Consider the following 16,455-nt stretch of genomic DNA (forward strand, 5'->3'; position numbering starts at 1 on the left):
AATGAATTGAGGGAGCAAATACCTAAGAATAAAGTTAAGAATCCACAATACTTACATGAATAAAAGCATAATACTCTATTGAGAGAACTCAAAGGAATATTTGAATAAATTGAAAGATAAAACTTGGATAAGAAATCTCATTAGTGTAAACTTCTCAAGTCTCCTAAATTAACACAGAAATTCAATGCAATTCCAATCACTGACAAGCTAATTCTAATTCACATAGAAATATAATTATATACTATATATAACATAATACATATAGAAAAACGTGTCAGAACAGCCAGAAATTCTTGGGAAAAAACCAACAAGGGGAAATCTAGTCCTACCTACCAGATATCAAAATGTATAAAATTACAGTAATAAAAAAAAGTTTAGTACTGGTGGAGAAATAGATCATTGGAACAGAACAGAGTCTAGAAATAGACCAAATACATATAGTCATTTAATATGTGATAAAGTCACTGTGCTAATTATTAAGCTATTGTCTCGCAGCTTCAAAGCTATCCTTCTGTACTCAGCTTGGTGATGCTGGGCTGGGACTCCAAACCGCATTTCTACTTTACCAGCTGGCTCCCTGGTGGTGCTGCCCATAGGGGGCGCTAGAGCCGGAACGGAAGGCCGGAGGAGAAAAGAGGGACTTGCTCCTCCAGTTTGCTTCCTGCGCCTGTCCGTGTTGCCCCACAAGCCCTTTGCCCCAGCTGCAAGCAGCGGTTGTTTCCTGCGACAATTGGTTCCAATGTCCTACTTCTTTCCACATTCTCAGAACCAGGCTTATTGTTCTGGGTCTCAGTTTCATAAGGCCCCTCCCCAAACACCAAGATAAATCTCAGAGGAATCAAAGATTAAAATATAAAAATACAATCTCAAAGGTTCTAGATGAGAGGGAAGGGTGAGGAGGATTCAGAAAAAATGGCAGTTTATTCTGTAGAATCCATGATGCTTCATGACCCAGCCCCAATCCAGCTACTCTGTTCTCCTAAAACAAGCACCTGCTGAGGCCCCAAGGGCGTGGGCAATGCCCTGGCTCAGTTAGTGCCCCCAAGATGAAGCTGGCGCAGGAATTCTCCTCTGCACCAGAGGAGATCCTGGAGACAAGCATGAGAGTCTTGGGGCAGGAAAGAGAGGAACACTGTGATATCTACAGTCAGGTTGGGCAATCCATGGGCCACAGAGGGGCAGGGCTGTGGCTCCAGGTCAGGGTCGCTGGAGGAGCTGGGGGTCTCTCTGGCCTCTAGGTTGAGCGGATTCCTCTCTGTCCCTGAACAGCGGATGCCTCAGGTTTTACTAACTCTTGCAGCTTGGGGCCTATTAAAGGACTCACAGCTGGCCGGTGCCTCACACCCAATCCACATGGGCAGACCACAGTCCCGCCCTCCTCTCAGGATGGGGACTACCTGAAGAGCGCCAGCAGCAGGGAACCAGCGCCAGACAGGAAAGCAAACAGAACCCAGAGAAACAAGTCTCCTTATGTAATTGAACCGCTAGAGGGACAAAAAGATGCCAAGAGCACTCCAGGAGATTCAAGTCCAGCACAAAAAAGTCTCTCTGATAAGATGGCAGATTGAACACTTGTATGTGGTGACGTTAGCTAAGAAAAAAACGTGATATGATGCAATTCGAGGAGAATGCAAGGTCGGAGGGAGGTTGGTGGGAGGTGGCAGGGACGTGAATAAGACAGACGTGAGAGTGGTCAGGGAAGGAAACGCGGGATTTGAGTGCAGTTCTGTCCGACTCCAAAGCCCATGCCCTTTTGGCCCTGGCTGCACTTAGCAAGCCTTCCAGCGGGGCCTGGAGAGGAAGAAGAATGGACCAGGCATTCAAGAGGTTTCAGAAAAAATAGGCGGACACAGTGAGTGGATACAGGTGAATCATCCTGTTCTTTCTCCCAGGGGAACTGTCACTGCCCAACACTACTCTATTCCTCCTTTAACGAAACAAGCTCTTAAGGTAATTCTGGCCGTCAGAGGCAAGCCTCAGTCCTGTTTCTTTAGAAGTCACCAAGCCAACACCGATTCGGGAAACCCTACAGCAGTTTGGTGGAAGCACTAAGACTTGCAGCCCATACCCACCCCGAGTCCCTCAAGTCTGGCTGAAAGAAAACGCAGGACAGAGTTTAGGCTCAGGGCTCTACCCAGAAGGCTCAGCATGGCAACGGTTTGTCTGCAGTCTTAGGCTCTCGCCACATCTCAAAAAGATTGAGCTCACTGTTACCAAGTGTGAGACCCCTATGAAGAGACTAGGTTGCTGCCTCTTCCTGCCCCTGCAGGTACCTAGTTATATATTCTAATTGCAAGTCCTTCTAGTTCTTGCATGTGAGCTGCCACCAGCACATGGCTACTGACAGACAAGTAGTGTGGTTCCACACCTGGGAACTGAACCCAGGCCCCTGAAGCAGAGCACACCAAACTTTAACCACTAGGCCATCAGGACTGGCTCAAAAAAAAAATAACTTTTTTTTTTTTTTTTGGTGAGGGAGATTGGCCCTCAGCTAACATCCACACCAATCTTCCTCTATTTTTTCTATGTGGGATGCCACCACAGCATGGCTTGATGAGCAGTGTGTAGGTCTGCACCCAGGATCCAGACCCATGAACCCAAGGCCATGAGGTAGAGCCTGTGAACTTAACCACTACACCACTGGGCCAGCCCCAAAACTAACTTTTATTCTTGAAGAATAAACATATATTCCTTTCAAGATGGAAAAAATAATCTATCCTCTTAGTCTTCCCAGATAGCACATTTAAGTTTCCTTTTAAATATATTTTATCCTTGAATTTACAAAATAAAAAGAAAAAACAATAATAATAAGTAAAAATTATCATAGAAAACACAGCAAGCCTTGCCATCAGACAACTTCTGCCCAAACAGTTAAGTGTGACAATTTCTGTAAGCTAGTGTCCTCACGTTCCCTGAGAACCAGACAAAAGGCAGTGAAAGCCGTGACATACTGCAGAAATCCCTCTGCAGGGCCCTCCACAACACTCCCCAGCTGCCCTTTCACATCCATCTTGCACCCTAGGGGGCAGTACAGGTATTTCCAGTCCCTTTGGCCAAATCCCAGGAGCTTTTCCACATAAAACAAAAGTTGATAAAGTGATAAAGCAGCAACTCCTTAGCAATTCTAAGAAAATCCCACTACAATCTAGGCTCAAGGTGGCAATTTTTTCACAAGATTAAATATCTCATGCTTGCATTCACTGTTTCTCATTTTCTGTTGCCCTGAAAGATAACTGATAATACTCAGTTACCTCTAAAACCCCATAGAAATAGTCTAACTCTTACAGTCTTCCCTATATACCCACCCCACCACATGTCCCTCTAACCCAAAGCAAGCACCATGGGCTATGGACTGAGGCCTCTGTGGGTCCTCTGACCTGGGGGCCTTTGACCTGCCAGGATGCCAACCTTCCAGGGACCTCATCCTCATATAATGACCTGGCCATGCTGAGGGCCAACCCCTCCACACCCATATACCTAAGGCAAATGGCCTGAGTGACAAGTGACACTGCAGTGAATGTAGCAAGCAAGGCCCTGCCTCCATGGAGCTAGAGCCAAGAGGAGAAGGTGGACATTGAAGGAGCAATTACAAGTGTGATGAGTGCCATGAAGGAGAAGTATAGGACACTTTGGAAACCCAGGATAGGCTGCCTAACCGAGCCTGGAGTGGCAGTGGTCAAGGAAGACTTCTCTGGCAAGAAACAGGATGAGGGGATAGAAGTTACAGCTCACCTTGGAAAAGAGCCTTCCAGTGGGATGCCCTGACTCAGGAGGTACCCAAACAGAGGGTGGAGCATGAGCAGAGGATGCTGGGGAGAACAGCCCCCAGCCTCCCAGCCTGGATGGCTTGGAAACAGGTAGAGTAGCACAGTCATGAAGAACACAGGCTCTGGAAACAAACAGCCCTGGGTTCTGTTTCCAGCTTCATCACAACCACAGAAATGTAGGCAAGTTGCTTGATCTCAAAATTATGGACAATGTTAAACATATACAAAAGTAGAATTATTTAGGGAACAATCATGACCTATTCATTACCCAGCTTCAACAATGACAAACTCATGACAAATCTTTCATTTATATCCTTACCCAGCTTCTCCGACTCCATCATTTTGAGGCAAATCCCAGACACCATAGCATTACACCCATAAAAATATAGATGTATATCTCTAAAAGATAACAACTTCTTTTAACATAATACACATTACTATTATTGCCTTGCATAAAATTTTATCAATAATTTCTTAATATCATTAAATATCTTGTCATTTCCAAATTTGAAGTTTCCAATGGTCTCACAATGTCCTAACCTTTTCTTTCTTTGTTTTTATTATTTTTTTACAGTGTCTTTGAATAAGGATCTACATAAGATCGTCACAGTGTGTTTGTGCTTTGCCTCTTTAAGCCTCAATTTCCTCATCTAACTGTAACTCCCTTATTACAGCCTTAACTTCAGAAGGATGAGGCAGTGAAGATCATAAATGAAAAAAAGCAACTGTCTCAGGATTAGGCAAGTAGTCACTTGCTCAGAGTTTGGAAAGATTCACACAGTTCTTTCCCTTGGGTTCAAGTCACCTGTTGTCATATCCACAGCATCCACTGTGTCCTCTGTAGGGGAGGGATCAGGAGTGGATCCTCTGCCCTGTTCAAATTGCCCCTCCTCTGTTCTGCAAAGGTCATGGTGACCTTGTTTTCAACACTTGCTGCTGCCCAGGCAGGTGCCCTCTCTCAGTGTGCCTGGGAGCCCCTTATCTCCACTCTCTCTCCCTTCACCACCTGCAAGCCCTGTGGTCTCTTTAACCACCCATCCTGGTTTCTCCCACTGGGGCCTTCCCCTCTCCCCTGCATCTGGTCCTGGTTGTCAATCATTGAGTGCCATTTTGTTTTCTCTTCGATGGAGCCAGAGATGATTTCAAATGCGTGAACATGAAGGAGGAGGTGAAGGAAAATAGCCCTGAAGTACAACCTCAAGGTCAAGCACCCATGAGACATTCAGACTTTTAACACAGCCCAGGTGACTGCCTCTCAGTATATCATGTATACATCATTATGCCACAAGAGTCTCTGTCTCTTTCTGTGCTTCAACTTGTGTAACAAAAGGTGAGCTCCTGTTATCCTAGCTTCGTGTGAGTCTCACTCATGCCAAAAGGGGGAGTTGGTGTGTGACAAGCCCTTCAAAAGGGGTAAGGAGTGGGGAAATCCTGCCACATAAAAATGGAGTTAATACCAACTGCACAGGTAGGACACATAGAATGTGCACAATAAATATTTGTTGGGTGGAATTGATGAACAAAATTAGTAAAAGGCACCAATCCCAGTGCCTGACACATTGTGAATTTTAAGCAAATACAACTATAAAATAAGTATTATTATCAGATAATGGCTGAGGTCTCTGCCATCTAAGCACCAAAGCTCTAAGGCATGAAGGAGTCAGGATTGGAACCCCATCCAGCGGACACTGGAAGACCCACTGCCTTGGGGCTCAGGACAGGGTGCCCAGAGGAGCTAGTGTGCCTGTGAACTTTGCTCTCCTTCAGTTACCTGCCCCCCACTAATTCTGTGCTCATGGGGAAGGCAGGACATTGTCCCTGGGGCCTTGGAGTGGACACTTCACATTCCAAACTTTGAATTGCTTCTGGGATCAGCCCTTTTTTTTTTTTTTTTTTGGTGAGGAGATCAGCCCTGAGCTAACATCCACCAATCCTCCTCTTTTTTTGCTGAGGAAGACGGCCCTGGGCTAACATCTGTGCCTATCTTCCTCCACTTTATATGGGACGCCGCCACAGCATGGCTTACCAAGCAGTGCGTCGGTGCGCGCCCGGGATCCGAACCAGCGAACCCCGGGCCGCCGCAGCGGAGCGCGCGCACTTAACCGCTTGCGCCACCGGGCCGGCCCCTGGGATCAGCCCTTTTGCTGGCATAATTGCTGGATCTTCACACCAACTCCAAGAGGGAAACAGACTGGTATTTCTATCCACATTGTGAGAAATTCTGAGGCTCAGAGAAAGAATGGAGTTTTCCATGCTCAAAGGGTGGGCCAGGACTCTGAACCCAAATCCTCATCTTTTGATTCTTAGGCCAAAGCTAGTTCTTTCCATTTTCCCATTGCTTTTTCACTGTTTTCAATCCAATGATGATTTTTTTTTCAGAGTACAAAATAACATATGCCCATTGTAGGAAGTTTGGACAAAACCAAAGCAGTGTAAGAAGGAATTCCATCCCCTATGGTTAACTGCTCAGTTTGAAGTAATTTCCCTCTGTTCGGTCATTTTTATATATTTTTATGTGATTGAGATTATATTGTATGTGCACATTTATATCTTATGATTCACTTAATATCATATCATAACCATCCCTACCATGTGACTAAAAACTCTTTGTTGACATGTTTTTAATGTGTGAATAATTTTCCACTTTATGAATACACCACAATTATTGAGTATGCCATTTATTGGTGGATAATTACTTTGTTTCCAATGTTTCTTGTAAATAGTGATGAGATGAACACCTTTGTTGAGAAAACTTGATCCACCTCTCTGATTATTTCCTTAGGACTGAGTTCTAGAAGGAGATTGCTGGTTCAACAGGTATCTGGACTCTGATGCTCTCACCAGCAGGTGCTCAAGGAACGCTCTTTCCAGTTGATACGATTGTCATTAAGAAACAAAGTAACTTCTAAATCAGTTAAGTAAATTTAATAGAAACTTGTAATCTTTAACTTTTCAAAATAGGCTTTGTATGTTTTGAAACATATTGGTCTTATGTCTGACAGCTTCGGTAGATGTAGAACTTACTAAATAGTCCAGTTGAAACGCAGTGAAGATATTATGGGATCATGCTAAATTTCCAGGTGCCATTAGAGTAAGTTAAATGGCTGCTATTGTATCTAAGCCGCCCAGGTGGCGGAGGTCCACAAGAATGGGTCTCAGGCCGGCCCGGTGGCACCAGCGGTTAAGTGCGCGTGCTCCACTGCGGCAGCCCGGGGTTCGCCGGTTCGGATCCTGGGCGCTCACCGACGCACCCCTTGTCAGGCCATGCTGTGGCGGCGTCCCATATAAAGTGGAGGAAGATGGGCATGGATGTTAGCCCAGGGCCAGTCTTCCTCAGCAAAAAGAGGAGGATTGGCAGATGTTAGCTCAGGGTCATCTTCCTCACAAAATAAAGAAAGAATGGGTCTCATAGCAACGTTGCCAGCTCCAACTCATCCTCCAAAGTCCAGACTTGAATAACCACCTGCCTATTTGACATCTGTACTTGGAGGAATAATAGAATTCTCAAACTTCATAAATCCAAAATACAACTCTTAGTTTCTCAATGCCCCTCTTCCAACTCATTCCTTCCTCAATTTTTTCCATATAAGTAAATGGGAGCACCACCACCGACCTGGTTCTTCAGGCCAAAAATCTATGGATCATCCTTGATTACTCTCTTCCTCACCCTGTACATCCAGTGCATCAGGGAGTCCTATCTGTCTCCTTCACAGTACATCCAAATGGAGCCCATTCAGTGGGTGCAGGTGCTTCCCTGCACGCCATTCTTCATATTTCAGAGCATGTCTTTCCCCAGCCCCTCCAATGGCTTCCTGTCACACTTGGGAGTAAAATCCCAATTCCCAAACAATCTGTGTCCTGTCTACCTCTTCAACCTCATCTCCCACTATTCGCCCCTCCCTCCCTCCCCTCCAGCCACACTGATGTCCTTCCAAGCTCCTTTCTGCCACAAAACCTGGAATGTGCTTTGTCCAGATTGTCCCACTGTGCTCTCTTTCACATCGCTTGGGTCTCCGCATGAGGGGCACCTTCTCATGTACCTAAGATGGACACCTTCCCATAGCTTTCCATCCCCCTACTGTTTTGTTATTCCCCATAATGCTTATTACCACCTGACGAATAATCTCTTCATTTGATTGTTTATTGACTATCTCCCCATTAGAATGTCCAGTCCATGGGAGAAGGGCCTTCATCTGTTGTGTTTATTGCTGACACATAGTGCCCAGCACAGGGCACAGTATAGCACTTAACACAGAGCATTGCTCAATGAATATTTGTTGAATGGATGAATGAATGAGGGAGGAAGCTTTCATTATGAAGAATGGGCATCAGATTCACTCTGGCTTATTACAAAGAAGGACAGAAAAAAGGTCATTATCTGCAACTGGAACTGCCATTGAGAGGGAGTGAACTATAAGGGCTTTGTAAAGTGTAAACCACTAGACAAATGGAGATTATTATCATTATGTTAATGTGGCATCGTGCCAGATACTGTGTGATCTGTAAAAACGGAGTGGACAGGGCTGGCCCCATGGCTTAGCGGTTAAGTGCGCGCGCTCCGCTACTGGCGGACTGGGTTCTAATCCCGGGAGCGCACTGACACACCGCTTCTCCAGCCATGCTGAGGCTGTGTCCCACATACAGCAACTAGAAGAGTGTGCAACTATGACATACAACTATCTACTGGGGCTTTGGGGGAAAAGAAAAAAGGAGGAGGATTGGCAATAGACGTTAGCTCAGAGCTGGTCTTCCTCAGCAAAAAGAGGAGGATTAGCATGGATGTTAGCTCAGGGCTGATCTTCCTCACAAAAATAAAAAAAAAAAAAAGGACTGGACATAGTCCCTGCTCACACAAACACAGACATCAGCCAGCTGAGATGCTCACAGAAGGTTCTTGACGAAGAGAAACAGTTTAGTGTGTAAGTACACTAAACCTCTGAGAATATTGGAGACTTATTTAAAGAGAGTCTAAATTTAGGAAAGTGATCATTTCCACTTTAAGAATAGAACTTTTAAAATTAGTTTTATTTTCAAACGCTAATAAAAAATTATTGTTTAGTTTTACGTAGTCCCATTTGTTTATTTTTCCTTTTGTTTCCTTTGCCTGGGGAGACACGATATTCAAAAAGATACTGCTGGGGGGCCGGCCCGGTGGCGCAAGCGGTTAAGTGCGCGCGCTTCGCTGCGGCAGCCCGGGGTTCGCTGGTTCGGATCCCGGGCGCGCACCGACGCACTGCTTGGCAAGCCATGCTGTGGCGGTGTCCCATATAAAGTGGAGGAAGATGGGCACAGATGTTAGCCCAGGGCCGTCTTCCTCAGCAAAAAAAACAGGAGGATTGGCGGATGTTAGCACAGGGCTGATCTCCTCACAAAAAAAAAAAAAAAAAAAAAAAAAAGATACTGCTGGGCTGGCCCCATGGCTTAGCGGTTAAGTGAGCATGCTCCGCTGCTGGCAGCCCAGGGTTCGGATCCCGGGCACTCACCGACGCACTGCTTCTCCAGCCATGCTGAGGCCGAGTCCCACATACAGAAACTAGAAGGACGTGCAGCTATGACATACAACTATCTACTGGGGCTTTGGGGGAAAAAATAAATAAATAAAAATTAAAAAAAAAAAAAGATACTGCTAAGACCAGTGTCAAAGAGCATACTGTCTATGTTTTCTTCTAGGATTTTTATGGTTTCAGGTCTTACATTCAAGTCTTTAATCCATTTTGAGTTAATTTTTCTGTCTGGTGTAAGATAATGATGGTCTAAAACTTCTGCACAGCAAAGGAAACCATCAACAAAATGAAAAGACAGCCTACCAATTGGGAGAAGATATTTGCAAATCATGTATCTGATAAGGGGTTAATATCCAAAATATATTAAAAATTCATACAACTCAACAACAAAAAAACAAACAACCCAATTAAAAAATGGGCAGAGGATCTGAAGAGATATTTTTCCAAAGAAGATATACAGATGACCAATGGCCACATGAAAAGATGTTCAATGTCCTTAATTATTAGGGGAAAGCAAATCAAAACTACAATGAGATATCACCTCATACCTGTCAGAATGGCTATAATTAACAAGACAAGAAATAACAAGTGTTGGAGAGGATTTAGAGAAAAGAGAACCCTTGTACACTGTTGATGGGAATGTAAACTGGTACAGCCATATGGAAAACAGTATGGAGATTCCTCAAAAAATTAAGAATAGAACTATTTGATCCAGCTATTCCACTTCTGGGTATTTATCCAAAGAACAAAAAAACACTAATTTGAAAATATATATGCACCCCTATGTTCACTGCAGCATTATTCACAATAGCCAAAACTTGGAAACAACCTAAATGCCAATCAATGGATGAATGGATGAAGAAGATGTGGTCTATATATTCATTGGAATATTACTCAGCCAAAAAAGGTGAAATCTTGCCATTTTTGACAACATGGATGGACCCTTGAGTGCAGTATGCTAAGTGAAATAAGTCAGACAGAGAAAGACAATTACCATATTTCACTAACATGTGGAAGATAAAAACAACAATAAACAAACACAGAGACACAAAGCATAGATTAGTGTCTACCAGAGGGGAAGAAGGGAGGATGGAAGGCAAAAGGGTAAAGGGGCACATTTATATGGTAATGGATGGTAATTAGTCTTTGGATGGTGAACAGGATGTAGTCCACACCGAAATTGAAATATAATGATGTATACCTGAAATTTATATAATGTTATAAGCCAATATTACTTCAATTAAAAAATTAGTGTTTATCAAAAAGTAGCATGGAAGAAATGAATACTTTGTCAATAGAGTTTAATTTACAATAAAGCAAGTGGATCCCATTTCTGGTTTCTCTATTTGCACCATGAAATGCTCTAGCTCCTGTGAGGATACAAGAGTGGCATCTGGTGGCCACTGGAATAAACTACAGCTCCTGGAAAGGTAAAGTCAGAGGGACAACCTAGGGTCACGTCCTCCAGTGGTTACCAGATTTTCAATTTCACAGATGTATTAATCTTCTGTAAATGGAGACATATGGAGTTGTCAAGATATTATTTTGTCAAGTTACGATGTTAAACAACGACGACAAATATCACCTACTATCTAATGACAATAAAAAAACATTTTAACATTCCCCCAAATAGAAAGATATAATCTCAGAATAAAGGAAATGTACTTCAAATTGCAAATATTTAGCTTTATAAAAAATGTACCATGTTGTCTTTTTTTCCTCAACAGGAAAATGAGACCTAGCAAACTTTATGGACAAGTGCCAACGTGCAGACTGGTTTTTGGGAACTGGTGCTCACTTGATGGATCTTTTCTGCAACATCCTTTGCTAACTACCCCCAACAGTGGAGAGGTGCTCCCTAGCAGTGGAGAGATGCTCCCCTTGGCTACCTCCCTCCAGCCCTGAGAGATAGGAGAGTTCTCTTTAACTCAGGGTGAAATTGGCAGCCTCCACTCACACTCTTGGTTTTGGCCTGGGGCTCTCCATGAAAAAGCCTAAACCCTTTTTTATTCTGATGTGTGAAAGCAGCTCTCAGATCTACAGCACCCATCTCCCATAATTTCTTCCTGAGGCCAACTCCCCCAGGTCCTTCAGCCAGTACTTATACTCTCAGCAGGCAGAGCAATAAATTCTGTGCCTTCCAGGGGTCTAGTTGCTACAAAGTTAAGACCATAGACATTTGTGAAAAGATCCTGTTAAGGGTTAGAAGTCTGAAAACTTCTCTCCCCGGGCTAACCAACTCAGAGCAGTACAGAAGTTTACTTATCAACCTTCTTGGCAGACAGGTAGCACACACCCAGGCAGCCACAGTCTCTGATATTGCAAATTGTATCATCTGTACCTCTAGGCAAAATCTCCTCCCCCACACCTCCTGAGTCTCTGAATGATGCTGAGGTCTTTCGTCCATCACATTCTGTTCTGACCCTTCTAAGTTTCTTGCTAGCCGCCTGTGCTTTCAATAGGAACAAAATGGTTATTATGCTGTTTAATTTGTTTTAGTTGTGAGTCATAGAAAACCGCATATCAACAGTGGTTTAAATAAGATAGTTTACTTCTCTTTGGGGTAAATGCCTGGAAGCAGGCAGTCTAAGGCTGGCATGTTGCCCCCACAATATCAGGAACCCAAGCTCCTTCTATCTTGTTGTTCCACCACACAGGGTTTCCATTCCCAAGGTCACTTTATGGTCCAATGTGACTTCTGTAGCTCCAGCCATTATATCCACATTCTGGCCAGCTGTAATGAGGAAAGGCAAAGAACAGTACTCCACTCTATTTAAGGACATTTCCCAAAAGTTGCACACCACTTCTACTGATTATTCATAGCTCCAAGGGAGGCTGTGTTGTTATTGTTTTTCTACTAATACGGAAGAAAGGGGAAACTGAGGTTGAGAGACAACTAGCTATGTTGACAACTAGCTTGTACCACATGAGCACAAGATCAGACACAAGGTCAAATGATCATTGATCCATTGTATAGGACTCTGCACCTAAAATCTAAAATAGGATCAATGACAATGACCAGTGGGCAAAATTGAGACCAATGAAAAGGTATCCAGTGGAATCATGATCACTCAAGCAAACAGGTTGTTTTAACTCAGATCTTCTGGACTAGTGTTTCATGCAAGAATTCCTTCCCAGCATTTCTCAGAAATGTTATGTTTTTCCAAAGCCTGAATCCTAATAAAAATAAGTTAGGAAATCTAGAAACATGGAAAAAGTATTCTCCTGTAAGAATTAAAACTTAACAATCAACATAGAGATGTCACTAGTTCAAAGGAATCCACTGATCTCAAATAGAAAGCAAGAGTAGAAAAAGCTGAAGCACGCATCAGAAAATTAAGGTCAACAGTTCCTGAGTGGGGTGGAGCACGAAGGAGAGAGGTAGTCATCACCTAATCAGTCTCTCACAGGCTCAAGAGAGAGCCAGTTGTGTGAATCTCTTTCCAACTCTCAGTGACATCCCATTGGTAGCTTGAAGTTGACCATAGGAGGAGTATTTATAACTTCCCTTAGAAACTGGCAAATGCTACATGTCAGGGCTTCCCCCAGCCCACCCCGAAGAGTCAGTTTACCAGTATACACTGGTTATAAGTGCGTGCTTGTGGCCTGGTGTATTCTAATGGTAAGTCATTTTTACAAATAAAATAAATATTAGTCAGTTTATACACATAGGATACTTACACAAATCCTATGAGTGGTATTAGAAAAAAATAAATTTTGGAAGCAAAATAAGTCCTTATATTAGCAATTTCAACAAGTGATTCTGTGTAGCGCTATTAACCTTGCTGATGGCTCTGAACATTAATGTTATTTAAAAACTTTCCAGTAATGACCACTGGCACTTCCAAGCATTTGCGTATTCGCCATAGGCTGTAGTTCGTTATAAATACTCAACAGAAGAGCTGCAAAAAGAAGATGTGGTTGTTGCTGTAGAACCCTCCAGCATGAAATCAAAAACTGCTCTAAAATCTGAGTCGGTAAAAGCAATATTGAATTCAACAGCAAAATCAAGAAGAGGGCAAGAAGACAAAAAATGTTTATCATTAAAAAAGGAAAAGAGCTTCTCCAAAGCAACATGCACCCTAACGTCCAACTTGAAGATGTTTGAGACACACTCTTTTTTTTTTTTAATTTTTTGTTTATTGCAGTAACATTGGTTTATAACATTGCATAAATTTCAGGTGTACATCATTATACTTCTATTTCTGCATAGATTACATCATGTTCACCACCAAAATACTAATTACAACCCATCACCACACACATGTGCCAAATTATCCCTTTCGCCCTCCTCCCTCCCCCCTTCCCCTCTGGTAACCACCAATCCACTCTCTGTCTCTATGTGTTTGTTTATTGTTGTTATTATCTACTACTTAATGAAGGAAATCATACGGTATTTGACCTTCTCCCTCTGACTTATTTCACTTTGCATTATACCCTCAATGTCCATCCATGTTGTCACAAATGCCTGGATTTCATCGTTTCTTATGGCTGAGTAGTATTCCATTGTGTATATATACCACATCTTCTTTATCCATTCGTCCCTTGATGGGCACTTAGGTTGCTTCCAAGTCTTGGCTATTGGGAATAACGCTGCAATGAACACAGGGGTGCATGTATCTTTATGCATTGGTGTTTTCAAGTTCTTTGGATAAATACCCAGCAGTGGAATAGCTGGATCCTATGGTAGTTCTATCCTTGATTTTTTGAGGAATCTCCATACTGTTTTCCATAGTGGCTGTACCAGTTTGCACTCCAGCAGTGTATGAGAGCTCCCTTCTCTCCACATCGTCTCCAACACATGTTGTTTCCTGTCTTGTTAATTATAGCCATTCTGATGGGCGTGAGGTGATATCTCATTGCAGTTTTGATTTGCATTTCCCTGATAGTTAATGATTTTGAACATCTTTTCATGTGTCTGTTGGCCATCTGTATATCTTCTTTGGAGAAATGTCTGTTCAGATCTTTTGCCTATTTTTTAATTGGGTTGGTAGTTTTATTGTTGTTGAGATGCATGAGTTCTTTATATATTTTGGAGATTAAGCCCTTATCAGATATACGGTTTGCAAATATCTTCTCCCAATTGTTAGGTTGTCTTTTCATTTGTTGATGGTTTCTTTGCTGTGCAGAAGCTTTTTAGTTTGATGTAGTCCCATTTGTTTAGTTTTTCTATTGTTTCTCTTGCCCGGTCAGACGTGGTGCTTGAAAATATGTTGCTAAGACCGATGTTGAAGAGCGTACTGCCTATGTTTTCTTCTAGAATTTTCATAGTTTCAGGTCTTACATTCAAGTGTTTAATCCATTTGGAGTTAATTTTTGTGTATGGTGTAAGGTAAGGGTCTACTTTCATTTTTTTGCATATGGCTATCCAGTTTTCCCAACACCATTTGTCGAAGAGACTTTCTTTTCTCCATTGTATGTTCTTGGCTCCTTTGTCAAAGATTAGCTGTCCATAGATGTGTGGGTTTATTTCTGGGCTTTCGATTCTATTCCATTGATCTGTGTGTCTGTTTTTGTGCCAGTACCATGCTGTTTTGGTTACTATAGCTTTGTAGTATATTTTGAAATCAGGGAGTGTGATACCTCCAGCTTTGTTCTTTTTTCTCAGGATTCCTTTACCTATTTGGGGTCTTTTGCTGTTCCGTATAAATTTTAGGATTTTTTGTTCTATTTCTGTGAAAAATGTTGTTGGAACTTTGATAGGGATTGCATTGAATCTATAGATTGCTTTAGGAAGTGTGGATTTCTTAACTATGTTAATTCTTCCAATCCAAGAGTATGGAATATCTTTCCACTTCTTTGTGTCTTCTTCAATTTCTTTCAGCAATGTTTTATAGTTTTCCGTGTACAGCTCTTTCACCTCTTTGGTTAAGTTTATTTCTAGGTATTTTATTCTTTTTGTTGCAATTGTAAATGGGATGGTATTCTTAATTTCTCTTTCTGCTACTTCGTTGTTAGTGTAAAGAAATGCAACTGATTTTTGTATGTTGATTTTGTATCCTGCAACTTTACCATATTCGTTTATTACTTCTCAAAGTTTTCTGGTGGATTCTTTAGGGTTTTCTCTATATAAAATCATGTCATCTGCAAAGAGTGAGAGTTTCACTTCTTCCTTTCCAATTTGGATCCCTTTTATTTCTTTCTCTTGCCTGATTGCTCTGTCTAGGACTTCCAGTACGATGTTAAATAGGAGTGGTGACAGTGGGCATCCTTGTCTGGTTCCTGTTCTTAGAGGGATAGCTTTCAGTTTTTCACTATTGAGGATGATATTAGCTGTGGGTTTCTCACATATGGCCTTTATTATGTTGAGGTACTTTCCTTCTATACCCATTTTATTCAGAGTTTTTATCATAAATGGATGCCATATCTTGTCAAATGCTTTCTCTGCATCTATTGAGATGATCATGTGATTTTTATTCTTCATTTTATTAATGTGGTGTATCACGTTGATTGATTTGTGAATGTTAAACCATCCCTGCATCCCTGGAATAAATCACACTTGATCATGGTGTATAATCTTTTTAATGGATTGTTGTATGCTATTTGCTAGTATTTTGTTGAGGATTTTTGCATCGATGTTCATAAGTGATATTGGCCTGTAATTTTCTTTTTTGTGTTGTGCTTGTCTGGTTTTGGTATCAGGATAATGTCGGCTTCGTAGCATGAGTTAGGGAGCTTCCCCCCCCCCCCCAATGTTTTGGAAGAGTTTGAGAAGGATAGGTATTAAGTCTTCTTTGAATGCTTGGTAGAATTCACCAGGGAAGCCGTCTGGTCCTGGACTTTGATTTTTGGGGAGGTTTTTGATCACTGTTTCGATCTCCTTACTGGTGATTGGTCTATTCAAATTCTCTACTTCTTCTTGATCCAGTTTTGAAAGCTTGTATGATTCTAAGAATTTATCCATTTCTTCCAGATTGTTGAATTGGTTGGCATATAGCTTTTCATAGTGTTCTCTTATAATCTTTTGTATTTCTGAGGTGTCTGTTGTAATTTCTCCTCTTTCATTTCTGATTTTACTTATTTGTGCCTTCTCTCTTTTTTTCTTGGTGAGTCTAGCTAAAAGTTTGTCAATTTTGTTTATCTTTTCAAAGAACCAGCTCTTGGTTTTATTAATTTTTTCTATTTTTTTTTTTTTTGGTCTCTATTTCATTTATTTCTGCTCTGATTTTTATTATTTCCCTTCT

At 42.0% G+C, this 16,455-nt stretch overlaps 2 long non-coding RNA genes across 2 annotated transcripts in view; one reads left to right on the plus strand and one right to left on the minus strand.

Moving 5' to 3' along the window:
* LOC131393187 (uncharacterized) overlaps positions 1-16,455 on the minus strand; it is a 91,636-nt gene that overhangs the window by 14,191 nt on the left and 60,990 nt on the right. The window lies entirely within an intron of this gene.
* LOC131393188 (uncharacterized) lies at positions 4,237-9,456 on the plus strand. Its single transcript, XR_009215892.1, has 3 exons — positions 4,237-5,011; positions 6,550-6,680; positions 9,438-9,456. It is a non-coding gene; the product is annotated as an uncharacterized LOC131393188 (long non-coding RNA).

The sequence above is a fragment of the Diceros bicornis genome, chromosome 28, assembly GCF_020826845.1.
Source record: "Diceros bicornis minor isolate mBicDic1 chromosome 28, mDicBic1.mat.cur, whole genome shotgun sequence".
Lineage (NCBI taxonomy): Eukaryota > Metazoa > Chordata > Mammalia > Perissodactyla > Rhinocerotidae > Diceros > Diceros bicornis.